Genomic DNA, 19,209 nt, shown 5'->3' with positions numbered 1-19,209 from the left:
CACTTCAATATTCTTTATCAATCTACAGTAGCATTTAATTCCAAATTTGATATTCAGGTACATTCCATTACCAAGCATTCCACCTAACAAACATTATAGGTACATGAGAAAATAAGTAGTACTGAACTAGAGCTACTCACATCCTCTAACAATGACATCAAACTTCTAAAGATACATGTACCATTTAACCACTTGCTTATTTACATCTATGAATTGACTCAATTAACATTTATTGTGCTCTCTTTAAGCATTTGCATGATGCCAATTGCTGGGGAATTATAAAAATGACTAAATAATAGCCTCTACTTCCAAAGAGCTCATACTATAGTGGAGAAACATTAAATTTGATAGTTTGGAAAGTGCTACATTACACTAAGAAAGTACAAAGAAAATGTGTTATTCCATCTAGTAGTTAGAAAGGCAATTAGAGGAGTTAATACTTGAACTCATCCTTAAAATAGAAATAAGAATCCACCAACGAGTTTTTAAATACACCGGCAGTTTCTTTAATACCACTCAGCACTTTATGCACGTCTCAATCCCAGTTAATCAATATAGCTTCTCTTCAGCCAGACCTCATCCGATGCCACACTCAACCACTGATGAACACTCCAGTAGCGCCCTCTGTAGTGTGTTTGCTTACTGCCTTGGGGTGGTTTGAGATTTCATATATACAGTAGTAATCTCTTCTCGCTCTTAAGGCTTTGTCATCATAATCGTCCACCAACGTGCTGTTCCATACACAACCATCATTTCCTCCTTCTGCTCTTCCTGTTTGTTCTTTCAATAATACGCATGTGTCTAAGATGAAGGTGGCTACATGTACCCTGCAGTACCCTTTTCCTTCTTTTATGTTCCTAGGTGAAATCAGCTTTCCCACTACACAGTAAGCATGCCACTGGAAACGTTACCGCTACGCTCCCCTCCCCAGCAAGTATTTTCTGTGTTACTCAGCACTAAGTGGTTATGTGCTTGAGGCTCTGAGAAACATCTGAGTTTCAAGCAGCTGTGTTTTGCATTGTCCTCATTTTGTATAATTAAGAAAAACAGGAAGCCAATCACTTAAGTAAAGCTGACCCTCTTCATTCTACAGACCCGAGCAAGGACTGCATCGGGATTTTTATAGCACACAGTTGACAAAATTTACCCTGCGATCCACTTGAAAGTAGAACAAGGTTAGAGGGACTGTGACGGCAGAGTAGCCTTCCTCTTGAGTACAAACAGCTGTGTTTTTCTGAAACCTCGCAGTCCAGTTTTGACACGCTTCTCTTATATAAGCAGTTATTGATTTGGTTTGTCATGTTATGATATAGGATTTCCTCTCACATTCTATGTACCAACTCAAAACTTGTGAGCTGGCAAACTTTTACCTTACATTTTTTAATGTCTTGTGCAGCCAGCATTTTACCATTTCATTTGTTTGACAAACAGAGCTGTATTTCAAGATAACAGGTGTGTGTGTGTGTGTGTGTGTGTGTGTGTGTGTGTGTGTGTGTGTGTGTAAGAGAGAGGGGTGAGGAGGATATGGATTACTATTCAAAGGGAATATAAACATTTTTAAAATTAGTTTATATACATACACATAGGAAGTAGTAGTTTCTGAGGAAGCCACAAGCTTTTATTTGATTTTACTAAAGGGTAAAACTAGTAGTTTCTATAAAAGTTTCTACTTAAGTTTCATTTTCTTAGACACAAGAGAAGGACAATTATTTTATCATATAAAACTGAACATAAAAATAATGGTTATGCTAGTGATCAGCAGTGTCCACTTCAGTAAAATAATAATATTTATCAAATTGGTCATATCCATTTATTATTATGGTTAGTAAAGGAGATATGGAGATATTTAAAAGGTAGTCTTTGCCCTCAAAGCATTTATTTGATTATAGGGGAAGTTGACATGTGTACATGTGTACATGTAACCCACAGTGCCATTTTCACATGATCTGGGTTCTCTTCTTATAAACACTGTGGCTAGACCTATGCCCCACTTGAATTTGAACTCCGGCATCAAACCCTATCAAGAGACCCTCTGAGATTATCTTGACTGCATGACTGCATAATGAGTCCTCACTTCCACACATGCAATGCATACTATGCTTTAGTCTTTGTGACCATCTTCTAGGACTTGGACACTTTTCTTTAGGGATATCTATACTGCTCTATGTGCCTTACAGATATAGATCATATTTTTACACAATATTGTATTCCTAATTGTATTTCAGGCTTTTTTGGGGTAAGATTATTTTTTATTCCTAGATACAGGTGAAAATCACCTCAGTTAACTTTAATAATTTATCTGGTGTTGTACAGCCAATAACTATGTATTTAAACCAAACACACAGTCTTGCTGTCCACTACTGCACTGTATTTGACAGCTCACGCCTTTAGCTAACAGAAGCACATGATAAGTATTTCAAGTGTAAGATACCAACTGAGCCCTGATTCATGCTACAAGCTGCTCTCATCACCTTTGTACCTAGACAATGTGGCTATAATTTCCTCTCTTTGTGCCTCCTCCCAAGAATGAAAATACTTGTTTTACAGCTTGAGTATTAGGCTAAGAGTTTTGAAATAGAACAATGAATGTATTGAGGAATACTACATTATTAAACTTGGCATGGAGGTGTAAGAGAAGTTAAAGAATGTATCTCTAGAGGTCTTTAAAAGTAAAGAACAAATGTTCATGTTTTACACAAAGGTCATATGGACTAAATTAGAGAAAACTTCAACCTTTACCGCTATAGCACTCCAATGAGTAATGCTCTCACTAGGCTGGGTGGAAAATGCAAACAAATCTAGGAATAATGATTAATGACTAGCTGGTGGGGTGACTATAGGTCGAGCAGGTGACACCAGATGGCAGTGTCAGATACCACCACTGCTATTTGTGTGGGGGGGAACTGATTCATAGCCTTAAGAGGGAACCTAGATAATACTTTGTCCACACCATTTCATATTTATGGAAAACTTGAGACCAGTAACCATAATAAACTTTGCTCATGTGTATCTATTAATCATATTATATGCAGAATAAGATATGGAGGCATAATTTAATGGCTATTTAAAGCAAGAGATATTTTATGCATTGTGAAGAGTGTTCTGCCTTACTATTCTTTTCCAAACAGCTATTCTTACTATTCTTTCCCAGTTTCACCAAATAAAGGAACAGTAGTCTTTTGAGTGGGGCCTCTTGAGTGGTTGCAAGTCTTCATTCAGGGACATTTAGTGTCTTCAAACACTCTGCAGAAACAAGTCCAACAGATACAATGGTCCAGATCCCTGTTTGTCATAGCTGATGGGGAGTTTAGCCACAGGTTTTAACCACAGATCACATCATTTTTTCTCTCAATGGCATACATGAAGTATTCACTCATTCTTTCAAACATTCAAGTTATGATAAAATCTCCCAAGATATTTCAGAGTAGAGAACATTGGAATCACCCATTATTGTCACAGCATGAGTATGTTCCTCTACAACAGTTCTAACCTACATCAAATAATCTACACAGTTTTGTTACTGCATTAAATGCAACATTATTTCTTTCTGTTCTTCTAAGTCTAAAGCAAATAAGACAGAATGCAAGTGAGATTGCATGCTGTTGTCTCTTCAATATGCTCAACTTTGCTTTTAAGTTTCTATTTGCAATCAGTTTACACTGAACAATAATATTTACAGTGCTACTAACGAATGAGTGTAGCCACTGCTTTATCCTATTTTGTTAAATAAGAATTTGGTGACAAGAAAATACCAGAGAAAGTAAAGTACTTTTCTCTGCTCATACACCTCTTGCACTCAGAGACAAGACTGAGGTAAAAGGTATACTATATCAATTATGGCCTCAATTTATCTTTCTAATAAGCTTCCTGGAAGTAAGAGCTAACCATGCAGAAGTTGCAGGAATAAGACTGATTTGATGGTCTGCTCTTAATCTGCTACAATATGAAACACACATAGTGTCTTCAGCAGCTGGGCCACCTTGCCTTATGCTCTGAAATATTATGACCTTTACAGTGAGCTCTTAGTACTGCTGTTTGCATCTAGAATGGCAAGTTATGGAGAAAAGCATGATTTCTTCCAACTCAAGGGATTGTTGTCTAAATGTCATTCAGTCTTTGCTTCTCTCTAATTATGTTAGAAAGAGGCCTCAAAAATGTCATGGCTTTTATGAAAAAAAATCAACATTTATAGTACATATCAGAAAAACATAAATCATGTGGATTATTCATTCAATTTGCCATCATCCCTCAATATTTAAGACAGTTCAACATTAGATGTGGCTGAAAAGTTTACAAGCACCAGCTGGAGGCTCCCTCCCTTTGCTAATTGAGCCTATCATATACTAGTCACTGTGTCCAATACTAGAAATGCAATCTGATCCTGAGACAGTTTCTACACGTGTCACACAAGGCACACTTACTTATGAATATAAATTATGATTTACAAAATGTTGACAGTAATTTTTTCTAGTGACTGAATTACAATAACTAAAAATTTATTTTTGTATACATACTGTACATGAGACACACATGAACTATCATAGTTCTTTGGAGGAATATCAAAAAAACATGAAAGACTTGCAATAAAAATTCTTATTTAATAAGTTACACATACAATCTCCAAAGACAGGAAATTATAACTATACTATTGTAAACATCAAGTGATGGGGAGGATACTTAGAAGGTTGCATGTGGTCTGAGGGGGTTATGTCTGGACTGTAACTCTGAAACCAAATAAGTTGTCTAAAAACAAGAAGGTAGCTACACCCATTTTTTCCCTCTTTGCGATTTTATATTTTTCTAGTTCCTTGAAAGTTAGTATTGTCAGGAGTTGTAGGGAGTCATGGGAAGAGCTGGCATTGTTTAAGAGTTAGGGGACCAGGATGTAGTCATTGCTTAGCAAGTGACAGTCATCATGCCTAAGAAGATCCTTCTGCAGTCAGAAGATTTAGTGAAGGGATGCCTTAGAATTCTGTCCAGTGCTTAAGTCACTGATTCTTCAGATAATGCTTGAGTTTGCAACTTTATATTAAAGTGAATTTTTCTACTGTGTTTAGTAAAGATAAAGACAGAAACACAAGTACATGTTTTAATTATGCACATGGATTCAGTTTGCTTGAAACCCACTTATTCTTTTATTTGACATTCATACTATCCGTCAACACTACAAAGAAAACAAGTTCATTGTAAGCCTCCAATTTGGTATGTGTTGTGGACTAGATATATGTTCTCATCTAGAAGGTTTTAATGAATAATTTATATTTCAAATATTTTCTCAGCATTCCAAGTGAAATGCTGTCCATGTTTTCTGATACATATTGCCTTCTTGTTCTAGACTGTAAGAACAAGTTTTTATCTTCCTCAATGATGATTTAGTAAATATTTATTGAAAGCCTATAACTGTCAAGCACTGAATTTCTAGATTGAGTGACTATGAAGAAATGAACACAGAATAGAGACTAGTTCTTCAAGAAGATCACAGTTCAGTGAAGAGTCAGACTAAGAAATGGATCAATTGCCTTTCAAATTATTAAGTTTAAAGCCAGATCTTTGAAACACCCAGAAGAGGGAACATTGGCTGTCATAAGAAAAGCTTCACAAATGAGGCAACATTTTGTCTGAGTCTTACAGAATGCAAAAGCACAAACAACTCTCGGGCTACAACCAACCAATTGGTATGTGTGGTGGCATATGCCACCATGGAGTCTATAGGAGCAAGTCTTCATCCATGTTAGGATACTATGAGAATGTCACAGGAGAGGTATGAGAATTTGAAATAATACAAAAGAGCCTCATTCAGATAGAATAGATACTGGTAGAAGTAGTTGTCACATATATTATCCCCTGGGCCTATTGAGCCATATAACTTACTACTTACTGGAAATGTACACCAAATGCATTCTTTGGTTTCTTCAGATAACCTGTTATTTTACCAGTGGAATTAATTACACTTATATGCTTAATATCTACCCACTCAACCGACTACAAACTCCATAAAAGAGAGAATAAAATTCCCTTGGTCAACCTAGCTGAGTAAAAAAAACTCACCAACTCTACCTAGTAAATGATTGCTGGAAGGATGTGTAGTGATCAACAGATGATCTATCATTGCCAAAATACAGCATTAGGTCCTTTTTTGAAAATATGAGAACTCCAACTCTAGAACATCATTTCTTGGACAGCAAAGGTAGTGACCCAGATCTCCTAAACTAGTACCCACTCCCTTTGAAATTAAGTTCAGCACCCCTCCTCATTTTCTTACATCAATAAATATTCGATTTTTCTCATATATGAATGAGCTTAGAAGCAAGCATCACTACAAAAAATGATAATGTGGCATTAATCTTTCTTCTTCTGGACCACTGGGCACAAAATATAGATTCCATTCATTTTATTTCATTTAAGAATTTGAAATAAGAAATCTCACAGACATCCTCCGTTCCTTCTAGAAATCTTCCATCTCTCCTGGAAAGTTATTAGAGGAGTCCAGTCAGATCCCTTGAGACTTCATTACTTCCCAAGGCCATGATGAAGCATTCTTCAGAATAAAATTATGTTCCACTTCTTCCAATTAACAGCAGATGATGAAATTGCCTGCCAATTCTGTTGCCTTTCAGCTGGGTGTTTTGCTCTTGCTTGGTCATTTGTAAAATGTGAACCTTCCTAATGGGGACCTAGTTAGTCATTGGATTAATGAGTTTCAGCTGAATTAATGGTGCCTAGCACACTGTGAGCATTCAATAATAGTCAACAGCAATTTATATGCTGACTTAAGTTGCTCCGTTGAAGCCCATTGACTGAAATCAATATTGTGTAGCTTTCCTACTGCATTTGACTTAAAGAAAGAGATTTGGAGCTCTGATTTTATATATAGCCCTGTAGCTATGTTCTCTGAATCTTAAAAGAATTTGGAAAGGGTGTTGAGATGCATTTCTTCCTGTGAGTTTCCTACAAGTATACAAGACGGCTAAATACAACAAGATGAATCTTTTGGAGCTAGGTTCTTCCTCCTACAAGTTTATCTATGTGAGTATCTGTCTTTATCCATCATTATCAGTACTTAGTTCTCTACCAGCATAATAGAGGAAGCCTGTCACAAGCAGCTTGTTAAGGCATAGCCCATTTCCTTGTTCCCCATAGGTAGTCAGTAGCTGTAATTTGACTAATTTGAAATTAAAATAGAATTGAAAATCTTACAAAAGTAAACCCAAAGAGTCAATGAAATGCCAAAAAAAAAGTTTGGATTAGCAGAGTTCTATTTCCAGGATTTAGGAGGTGAAGTTTGTGACTGGATTACAGTGAAGCATATGATGCCCCATGCCTTGTGGCATACATTTGCATTTTGAAAGCTTTTAATTAGAAGGAATTACAATTCCACTGAGATCCCCATAGCTCCAGACTGAGAGTTTTAGAAACAAATCAATATTATGTGTTTGTTAAATTATAACCTTTGTAGGAAATCAATAATATGCTTGCTGAGAAAAATATTTGACTATTCAACTGAATTGTGGAAATTCTTGCCAAAGGCTGAGTCCGACTATTTTTTAAGCATAGTCATTAAGTAAACTACTTCATTATATCAGTATGTTATAATGACTTACGTATGCATATATTGTGGAGACCCTGGTTCCCAGCCTATTCCTTCTTCAGCTTCCCTCGGCATCCCCACCACCATCCCAAGGCAGGAACATTGCCTTCTATCTCTTGTTAACATCAAACTTGAATTTTATTTCCTTTAAAATAATATGGCTATAAAGACAATGATTTAAAAAAAACAAGTTCTAAAATGTAAGTACTTGATCAATTACTGTAGATAATTGAAACATATATCATTCAAAATTAAAATATTTGCCTTCCTGCACATGGCTTCATTATATTCTTCAGTCTAGTCATCATCCTTTGTGTTGCTAGGCATAGTGCAGGCACTAGAATCCAGACAACCAAAGTCTCTTCTCATTCCCTGTTCTCCAGGAAGAAACATTTGAGAAGGGACAGATAAAAAGGTCAGAAATTCTTAAACATGGTGGTTCATTAGGTGTTTGAAAACGTGTTTGGAGAGGGTACTTAGAAAGGACTTTACACAGAAGTCTAAGCAAAGATATAGACTCAAGTTTGCAAGTCAGTTGAACAGGTGCAGAAGAGAAGTTCAGTCAGTGGCCTTCAGGGAGTCATGGAAGTATGAATACCAAAGCATATATTAATTTGAGAGGAGTAGAGTACAGTAGGGCCGTATGCTAGGGACCGAAAAGTGTGGGAGGAAACGGCGGCGGCGGCAGTGGTGGTGTTGGTGGTGGTGGTGGTGTGTGTGTTTGGTGAAGGAGAAGTAGAGGAAATGCTGGGAATTCAGACTCAAGGCAGTATGAAGAAGGCACTGTATGTGGGAACAAGGAGTCCACTATGTATGCTAGAAATAAGGAGCGAAGAAATAAGGAAGCAAGTGAATCACTCTTGCCCTCGGTTCTATAAAAGGTGGGGTGGAGAAAGGCCTTTATTTTCCTTAATAAAAGAGAAAGAGGTGGATCGGTGGAAACAGAGACATTAAAATTTGTAAGAAAGAAGTGTGTGCGTTACATCCCTAAACCATTTATTGATTATATCTTTACCAACCAAATGCACTTAAGCCGGTGTAGAGATTGCATTTGAACAGGCTTAGCCTGCCCCCTTGTGGCTAAAGTCAGATCCTGCACACAGAAGAGCTAAATTGGGAAGCAAACCCAACCCAAATCAACTAGTGAAGTATTTGTTTATCACCAATGTTTGAGACAAAGAGGTAGCAGAAAGATTACTCTTAGAATAAATATCAATATGTACTAACTATAAAATAGAAACTATCTTTGATTGTTTTTTCTCTCTCAAAACCCATATATAATTTATACATTGATTCAATTCTCTTAATTTTTAATATTTGATGGGATATAAGTATTTTCATGAATAATGCCAGGTTTTTAAATTTTTTTTATTTATTGGGTGCGTTTGAATTTACGATGTGTTTGTTCATGCAGGTGTGAGTGTGACATGGTGCATGTGTGGAGGTCAGAGAACAACTTTCCCCAGAGTTCTCTTTCCATTGTAGGATCTTGTGACTAACTTCATGTTTTCAGGTCTATATAGCAAGAGGTTTTACCATATGAGTAGTCTCGCTGGTCTGATAATTCCAAGTTTTAGTGAGACTATGAAGTAATCACATATATTTCAACTCTCATATATTAAAACATAATGCAAGGTGATTTGTCTCAGGTGGTGTAGCTCCATCACAGTGATTTGATTGTCAGAATTCCACTCTCAGACATGTGCCTAAAGAGAGCCTTACATACAAGCATCAAGAAACATAGGCAAGATTATTGCAGAAGCATTGTTATAGTTTTATTATTCCTGAAGGTGAATTGATAGAAATAGAAATAGGTCCTCAACAGAGAAATTATGTGTATTATTTTTTATTACACGTGTGCTATATTTTTATGTTTTGTGTGTATATATGTGTGTGTGTGTGTGTATGTGTGTGTGTGTGTGTGTGTGTGTGTGTGTGTGTGTTGGCTAATTTTATGTCAACTTGATACAAGATAGGGTCATTTTGAAAGGGTGATGTCAATTGAGAAAAATGCTTCCACTAGATTGGCCTGTCAAAAAGCCCGTGATGTATTTCTAAAAGTAGTGATTAATGTGGCAGCACCCAGCTCATTGTGAGAGGTGCCACTCCTGGGCCGTTGGTCCTAGGTGCTATAAGAAAGCAGTCTGAGTAAGCCATGTGGAGGCACAAGCCAGTAAGCAGCACCCCTCCTGGCCACTGTGTCAGCTCCTGCAACCATGTTCCTGCTCTGCTGCCCTGATTTCCTTTTAAGATGGGCTGTGATGTGTAAGTGTAAACCAAAATAAGCCCATTCCTCCCCACAATGCTTATGGTCAGTATGTTTTATCAAAGCAATAGACACTCTAACTAACACAATATGTAGCTATTTTAAACAGTTGGCTTTTGTGGATACGGGTCTGTTTATCCATAGGACAGTTTAGAGCCCCTTGGTAGGATTATTCTACATCACAAACATTTCAGTTTTAAGACCTTTCCATTGAGGCTTGAGAGATGGCTCAGCTGTTTGTTGTTGTTGTTGTTGTTGTTTTAAGTGCTTGCTGCTCTTCTAAAAAATCTAAGTTCAGTCTCTAACAACCACCTATAATCCAGCTACCGGGGATCTGATCTCTTTTTGTGGCTTCAGCTGGCAGTCCTGTGTGTGTATGTGTGTTTATTGAGCATATGGGTGCATATACACATATATAAATACACATACATTAAAATTTAATTTAAAATAACATAGACATGTCACAAATATGTACCCATATAATGAGACCATTGACAACAGCAGAAATTTATGCATACAATATGAAACTTCTGAAGAATTAAGAATAAGTGTGAACACCCAGGGCCTTCTGTTGAATATCTTAGATTTAAGATGTGTTTTATGTTATTCTTTATTACTTAAATAGATAGTGGAGACTGTTATAAATACATGAAGGATTCCATGATGAATCTTGATCAATTTTTATCAAAATATGAAGTACTTGTTTACCAGGACTCTAGGGGTTCTCCCTGTAAAATCTGGGCACCTGCACCTTTTCCATCTGTTCTCATTTGTTTTAACCATTTAAGGCTATTCCTGTGACCCCAAACAGAAGCTCCAGTCAAGAAACAAGGTTCCTAACTCAGCATCATGACAGATGTTCAGATTCATTAAGAACAGCTAATGACCATTTGTGAGGAATGATTGTGCAAGGTCCCAGTGCCCACTGCCCATAGACCCTTGGTCCTGAGCCTAGAGCTGCCCAGTGTCCATCTGCCCAGACCCTTCCTCTGTTCCTCCAGGTGATAGATGGCCCCAAGTAGAAGCTGATTTAGTCACTAGCTACTATCAGTTTTGTTTTTATTACTTCTGATCTCTTCTGAGGGAAAAAATGAAAGACATTTAAAGGAGTAAGATGTGTGAATATTTTCGATGTTTTTGTAGCTTAGCAGGAAAATGTTCAGAGTTTATGAACTTTAAATTTTCCCTCCCTAAAGCTGAACAGAGGATGAGCTCAGTGTCCCAAGGATTTTGTGACGTGTCTGTAAGAGTCTCCCACCTACTCGATCCCACCTCTGCCAGCCTTTTTCTTCAACAGATAGGGTGGGCTATTTTTAAATTGTGGTAGAAACCACATAACGTAAGAGTTTTACCATCAGCGGGCATTTCAAAAGTGTTGGTTCCATCCACCTTGTTGACTAACACATATCCAGAACTTCTAACAAACCTGAAACTCTAAGATAACTCCTTCTCCATGTTTCTCTCTTCAAGCTGCTGCTGATCATCATCCCTCCTATTAGTCCTGTCTTCGAATTTTACCACTCCCATTACAGCACCTGAGTAAGATTATACAGCAGTTGTCTCATTGCTATTTGCATGTTTGACTTCATATTCTGTTCCCATGGTTCATCTGTGTTGAGGAAGGTGTAGTCCCTTCAATCTATGGCTGAATAATAGTTCTTCATATGTATTTGCTTCATTTTGTTTATCCATTCATTGACCAGCACATACCAGAGTTGCCACTTCCTCTTAGCTATTGTGACTACTCCTGCAAATATCTCTTCAGGATGCTGTTTTCTGTCCTTAAGATCCACAACCAGAAGCATGTCTGTGCAACATGGTTCCAGGGCAGCTGCACTACTTCTCAGTCATCCCACTCCACTCTCCTCTCCTCAGAACACGGAATCAGTGTTGGGCCCACCCTAAACTCCTTCCTAACTATGGCTCTCCTGGTAATTCTTTCCTTTGTAATGCAGTTAGCCCAGCTCTTCCCATGACATGTTCTCTTCCTCTTTAGGGTCCCACTCATTCCCTTTGGACAGTGTCCCTAACTCTTCTAATGAACAGCCTTCTACTTTGGGACTGTCTTGGAGTATTATCTCATGTCCTTAATTTGTTAAACAAGTTATTTTTCCCTGTAACTTTGACTACAATGAAAGCTTCACAAGAGAAAGATACTTTGTTTTCTTGTTTATTACTGAGTCCTAGTAGCCAGTGACCCCAACTCCCCATCTAGATGATTCTTCCCTCATGGCTAAGCAAATTTCACCCGAAATAGAGAAGTCAAAGAAATTTAAGGTAAAGAATACGGTATTTGGGCATTTGCACTGTGCTTCCTAGTTTTTCATATCCAGATAAAACCTTTACTAAATAGATATAAGGATGAAGACAAACCAAAACAAAAAAAAAAGAGAGAGAGAAATGTAATCACGAACTAACTGGACCATAATGTATTTAGGGAGAGGGCAGGAGTTGCTTCAGGATTTTAGAGTTACATTTTCTGTGATGAGGGAGTTATAGGAGCCTTGTGGAGCTATTGGTTTGTTAACAACACCCAAGGTATGAAATACTCTAAGCATATGGATCCCACTTCCATGAATGGTAAATTTTATCAGCAATATTTCAATTTTTAAATTAAGTATTTCTTTCAAGTAATCCATTCCTTGAGGTTTACTGAAACTTTGGAAATTTTAAGATGATGTTGGGTTTGTACTTAACAAGGAATGAAAATACTCTACAATAAATTTTAATTTCATTCTAACACAACTGTTTATGATTTCATACCAAAAATATCCAAGGAACCAAATGTAAGGACCTTGCTAAAAGCATCTCAGTCTCTTAAAAAGGGAAATTATGCTCTATCACTCATCCTCCATGACTTGTGACCTGCTATCTCTGTGCCAGTTTGATAGAAGCCACCTGAGATGGATGATCTGACTATCTAAGCTTCTCTAGCCTCCAGGTCTCAAACAGCTGCTATAGACAGAGAAGCTCATTCTTTCCTTAGCCACCAGGACACCTGCACTTCTGGCCTTAGAGACCCTCTGGGGACAGAATAGCTGTTCTAGCCATTGATTGACTGCAGACTTATTCTGCAAAACACTGCTTCATGCTGGTTCCCTAAAGACCTAAAGAGCCTGAGGCTGTAATGCCTGTACCTCTCAGCTAGGTACCCCAAATCCTGCTGAAGATTTACAGCAGAATTATCTTGCTACCAAGAGATAGAATATTTGGTTCTCAAAGATAAGAGATAATCATGGCTGGATGCTTAATTGTAATTCACCTCTCACCCATATTCCTCCTATAAGTAACCCCAATAAACTCACTGGTTATCCAAGCTAAAAAAAAAAAAAAAAAAAAAAAAAAGAGTAATCTGAGATGTCTTATTCTTTAAGAAACTGTCCTGTTCTAACCTCAAACCTAGGTTAAGTTCACCCCTGTGAGAACATGTGCATAGTATGTTTTATGTGGTATTTCATCATTTCTGGTATGCTTATGTTAAATATAGATTTTCTGAAATAAGTCCTGACTATTTTCAGTCCAATCTATTGAAAAGGGAGCCCAGGGCAGGATCCTGCATTGTCTCTGAATACTGTCAGTGTCTATTACCAAGACTTAGTCACTCATTGTAAATGCTTAGTAGAAGAAGGGATGAATGAAAAACTGTACATTCAGTGCTAGAAGATTTCACTGCCAGAGTCAAGACAAAGCAAAGACATGAATAGATCCCACTTTGGGAGAAAAAAATTATAAGAGACTGTGGGAAAGAACAGAACCTAAAACAAAACAATAACAACAAAAAGCCAACAATCCTACTCCATCATCTAGAGAGTCTTATTTAAGACATCAAGAAAGAATAAGAGGTAGTGAGGTAGGAACTATCAAATGACTTCAGAAAAAAAAGAGCCTCTTAGCTAGTTTAAAAGGATTATCAATAAGACAAAATGTGCAATGAGGGTGGGGTGTGATAATCCTAGCACTGTAGAGGCTGAGGCAGGAGGACCAAGAGTTTGAAGTTGACTTGGTTAGTAATGAGTTCCAAGCCTTCCTGGACTATGAGAGATGGATTTCAGCATGAGATCCAGTGTTGTTTTGCACCAATGTGTCCCTGCTTTATTCTTGAGCAGCAAAAAGCTTCTGGAAAGGTTTTGTTGTAGCTAATTTTGCAGTTAAAGAAGAAATATCTGAGGTTATTTGTTGAATGGTTAAGTTGATAGAGAGATACCAGTGGAAAAAGTAGTTATTGGGTAGCTTTATTCATTCAGCAAGCATTTATTTAGCATTTATTAAATATATGGCACAGAATTGCAAGATCTTACACTCAGTCCAGATTAAAAAATAGTCAAACAAATAGACAAAAAATGATGGAACACAAAAATGCTGTGTATGTGCACATTTGCTGTGAATTCCACTCTGCTCTAACAAGTGAAATGGTCAAATCGTGGAGGCTCATGTGAGGTGACATCACCCCAACTGATCCCTGAAGCTAAGAGATGACAAAAGTACCTGGACAGTGTCAGGTGCACTGTTCCAGAAGAGACTTGCTTATTAGGTTGCAAATAATTTGGAGATATTTAACTGTGTTTTGAAGGGGTGAGATGTGAGAAGATGTCTCCATAGACATAAGAGAAAGAAACTGGCTGGGTCATAAAAGGTGTGAAATGTGTTCAGAAAAAAAGAAGCAGGGGGCAAATTTGGACATTCTTGAGAGAGAAATGAGAGCCTGGTGGGAGAATTAGCCATGAAAATGAACAAAAAACAAAGAGTGAGGATCCCTGCTGAGATCGACTCTAGATGATATGTGAGATCCCTTCAATGCATACCAGAAGGGGCCTGATATAACCATGGCTGCAGCATCCCTGCCTTCTTTAAGGGGTTCTCAGCCCAGGGAATCAACTTGACTTCACTCTGATGAGATATCGTGTTCTGCCAACTTATTTAGGTGGACCTACCTCTGGAAGGCATGGTCAGAAAACTGTGGAGGAGACACCTTCACCTGTACTGATCCATTTGGATGACAGGATCATTGGCCAGGTTGCTTCTGTTTTTAATTTTCCTCTCTGCAGTCTCCGGTTTAGCATAAAATAAGAAGGATGCATGCAGACCTCAACTTTTAACTCAGAGGTCTTAAGTACTTATTGCCTCAGAAGAAATGTCTGTGAAATAGATCAAGAAACACAGAGCATTTATCAATCAAAGTGGTAAGGGAGGGACCAGTGGGATCACAGAAGAAGCATGGATCTCAGTCCCTCCACTTAGTGGTATGAACAGGTTACTTAATTTCTCCCCAACTCTGTGTTTCTGAATGAAGAATAAAGGAAATAAAATAGTATCTGCTCATTAAACTAATGAGTTTTTAATAGAAGGCTGGCATATCAAAGACTTTAGTAAACACAAAATAACTTCTTTCAGTAGCTCATTCAATTACCTATTTGAGCATTTCAATTATAAAAGGTATTTCCAAAGACATTTCATTACGTATTTGTTTTTTAAAATATTTAAATATCACCCCCAAAAAGCATGGCATATAAAGCAAATTTATTTGTGGAAATGCTAGCATAATACACTGGTCTAAGTATAAAATAATATCCTTTAACTGGAAACTATTGCCAGGATTAAGATCACACCTTCTGCTTTGATCCTTCCCATATCCTACATTCCTATTTCATAGATGCTATGCAACAGAACAGCTGGACCAGAACACCTTGATGGGCCACATTGTTTTCACCAGCTCTGTAGACAGCTAAGAGAGCTTATGTACTCCGGCCATGGTATCTTCTCCATTGTATAGGATTGTTCACTCTGACACAGAAAGCATGATGAGGGCCCAGGAGATGGCTCGGTGGCTTAAAGTGTTACTGCTGTTACAGACTACCATGTTCAGTTCCTAATACTGAGAGAGGGCAGCTCAAAGGTGCACATGACTCCAGCTCCAGGGGATACAATCCCTCTGTTCTCTGTAAGCACTTCACTCAGATGCACGCGCGCGCACACACACACACACACACACACACACACACACACACACAGAGAGAGAGAGAGAGAGAGAGAGAGAGAGAGAATAAAAAATCAATCTATTTTATTTTTATTTTTTATTTTTTTGGTTTTTCGAGACAGGGTTTCTCTGTGTAGCTTTGCGCCTTTCCTGGAAGTCACTTGGTTGCCCAGGCTGGCCTCGAACTCACAGAGATCCACCTGGCTCTGCCTCCCAAGTGCTGGGATTAAAGGCCTACACCACCACCGCCCGGCTAATCAATCTATTTTTTAAAGAAAGCATGTGGAGAAAAAGGAAACAAAGGGTCAAACTATCAAATTCATCTGCAGCATGAATCCAGTCATTCTCAGTTCTTGCTTTATATTAAATTCTGCATTCCTGACATTTTAAATTTAGTGATTAGGACATACCACTCATGACAAATATTTTGTTGAATGAATGAATGGCAATGCTTCATGCTAGAAAGCAATTTCAGTCTCTGAATGTCATAGAGGAAGCACAAACAGATACATGGAAAACTCTTGAGCTACGCACACAGCCTGCCCAAAAGAGTATAGTCTAGGTTCAGGTGGGCATGAGATCTCATCCTGGGATATCAGATATGGTTGGAAATCTTACACATGGACCAAACTAACTCCATAGGCAGGTCCTGAACAGAACTGATAATCACAGGGCGAAGAGGCTAGTAACACTGGCCTTAGAAGCAAATATGAGCAGAACTGGTCCCTTACATTAACAAGAAATAGCACCCATTGAATCTTTAGAGCATCAGATCTAAGACTCTGCATCTCAGTCTGCCTGTATCCAGATGGTTTGTGCTATTTTCTAGTGTTCCATGATACCTGCAAAAGCCTGCTGGATGCCAACTACATCCAGTACTGGCAAGGCCTACCCACCATGTACTACATACAGTCTTCTTAAATACTGCACTTGGGATGGAGCCTGTTTGACATTGATGAGGAAATGGGAAAATACTTAAGAGTAAATAGGCATGTACCAGGAATGAGGACTTGTGCCCAAAAATTCCTTTTCATTGAAGGTAGTCATATGAAGCCATTTTCTATTATGCCTATCTCAGAAAGATAAATGTCATGTTTTTTTCTCAATTGTTGTTCCTACATTTTATATAGATGAATAAAATCGCATATGTGTAGTATAATGAGAGCAGGGGGACAATCAGAGAGGGAGGGGAGATATAGCAGTATAGGAGGCCGTATGCTCACTGTGTAATACATACTTGTATGAAAATGACCTTATATGACACAGTGCTAGGCTACAAAAATGTTTATTTATATTATCTAATTAGCTTTCCATACCAACAATGTTCATGTCCCATTAGCTTGATTTAAAAAAAAAAAAAAAAAAAAAAAAAAAAAACATGAGTGAGTTTCAGAGAACTTCCATAGTTGCCAGAAGCCATATTGCTTGTTAGTGGTAGAAAGAGAACTGAATCACAGGACACTGAGTCACAGGGAATTGCCGTCACTTGATTAAGCATATTGCTGAAGTGAACATTTTTTCTTTTCAAAGCTTCCTGGGCACTGTAGGCTTTTCTCTTCTGTAGTGCCTCTCACTGATGTTGCAGACGCACAGCTGGTGGGTTGAGTCAGACAGAGACTGCCCACGGGATCTTACTGTCCTCCAATGAATCCAGTAGCAGTGAGCCATGGAACATTACTCAGATAGTATTTGAAGTTTTGCTTCAAATGGACAAACTAATTACAGGGTCCTTTCTGAAATCATCTCTTTGAGTTCTTGGTATCGAAGCCACTTAACTTCAAAGCTGATCCTCTGCAGTCAATTCATTCTTGGCTCCTCCTTCCTACATTTCTCAGCTGGCAGTGACTTCCCTGGTCTCTCCATTCAGCTCCCAAAATTAACTCAGCAGAACTTGGAATGAGAGTTTCCTAGGTTCAGAGACCTTCTCCCTTGTCGCAAAACACATTGGACCTGTTTCACTTCAACACCAATACTTGATCATGTTTAAATGTTCTCCCTTGTTAATTATTTTAATTCCTTCAAGCAATAAATGTAATTCAAAATATGGAATTAATAATCACTTAGAAATAGCCACTATCAGCATATTAATATTTACCATTCCAGACTTTTGTCCTTTCTCACATATACTTCAGCTTGTTTTGGCCTGCTTATCTGAGATTGCTACTCACCTGTGTGGAACTTGCTTGAGATGGCTTCATATCTGTATTGTAATTTTCTGCTTGCTCTGACTTAGTGCTAACAAAACAAGAAACTCTTTCAGTTCCCTTCTTGTGTGTTACCATTTCTTTTTTTCTTTGTTTAAAACCTCATGCTCTCAGGAGGCAGAGTGAGGCAGATCTCTGTGAGTTCGAGGTCACCTGGTCTACAGAACAAGATCCAGGACAGACACCAAAGCTACATAGAGAAACCCTGTCTTGAAAAAACAAAACAAACAAACAACAACAAAAAAACCAACATCATGCTCCAGAAAGCACCAGGCAACACTCCCAATGTCTTGTGTAATGTTATTTCCCTAACAGGTGACTATGGTGCTTACCACTTAGTAGATGTTCAGTAAATCTATTGGGTGCATAGAGACAGGCTGTGTCATCGATTAATGGAAACATGTTTAGAAACTGAAAAAGAATAAAAGGTAGAATTATTTCTTTTTCTTTTTCTTTCTTTCTTTCTTTATTTATTTTTTGTTTTGTTTTTCGAGACAGGGTTTCTCTGTGTAGCTTTGCACCTTTCCTGGAACTCACTCTGTAGTCCAGGCTGGCCTCCAACTCACAGAGATCCACCTGGCTCTGCCTCCTGAGTGCTGGGATTAAAGGCATGCGCCACTACCGCTAGGCTAGAATTATTTCTGTAGTACCACTTTTTAAATTATTATTAATCATGTAAAGCATCTAATGTCCTAGTTAAAAAAAAAATGAAATGCCATACTGATTGCCTGCGCTGGCCCAGGCATTCTCCTAAGTCTTCCCTTGCATTCTGTTACTTGGTCTCCCTGTGGTAGAGGCATGCTTCTCCTCTCACAGTGAGGATGCTAAAGCTCAGACAGTTTAGTGAGTCTCCTAGGATTCTATGGTAGATGATAGACTGGGAGTGATCCAAACCATCTCTTCAGAACATGGCTCACATCCACTACCGAGGTTTGAGGAAGTTACCTTAGTTCTGTGTCATTAGGAGTGTAAGGATGAGAGAGACATATTTGGAGAATCCAAATAATTATTCATATTTGCTTCATCTTGCCTGTAGAAGTAGCTGTATGAAAAGTTCACTCTTGGGAACTACTCCCCCCCTTTTTCCCCTTTTAGTAACAAACCTGCAAGTGCAAAGATATTGAGACTTCGTGAAAGGGAGGAGTTGAGATTGGTCATGAACCTTAGTATGCAGCAC

At 38.1% G+C, this 19,209-nt stretch overlaps 1 protein-coding gene across 9 annotated transcripts in view; it reads left to right on the top strand.

Annotated features, from left to right (window-relative positions):
- The window catches only part of Dlg2 (discs large MAGUK scaffold protein 2), a 1,876,145-nt gene that overhangs the window by 868,121 nt on the left and 988,815 nt on the right, over positions 1–19,209 (top strand). The gene's annotated exons all lie outside the window — the stretch shown is intronic.

This window comes from Peromyscus leucopus, chromosome 1, assembly GCF_004664715.2.
Source record: "Peromyscus leucopus breed LL Stock chromosome 1, UCI_PerLeu_2.1, whole genome shotgun sequence".
In the NCBI taxonomy this organism is placed as follows: domain Eukaryota; kingdom Metazoa; phylum Chordata; class Mammalia; order Rodentia; family Cricetidae; genus Peromyscus; species Peromyscus leucopus.
This window is presented reverse-complemented; position numbering and strand designations above follow the sequence as displayed.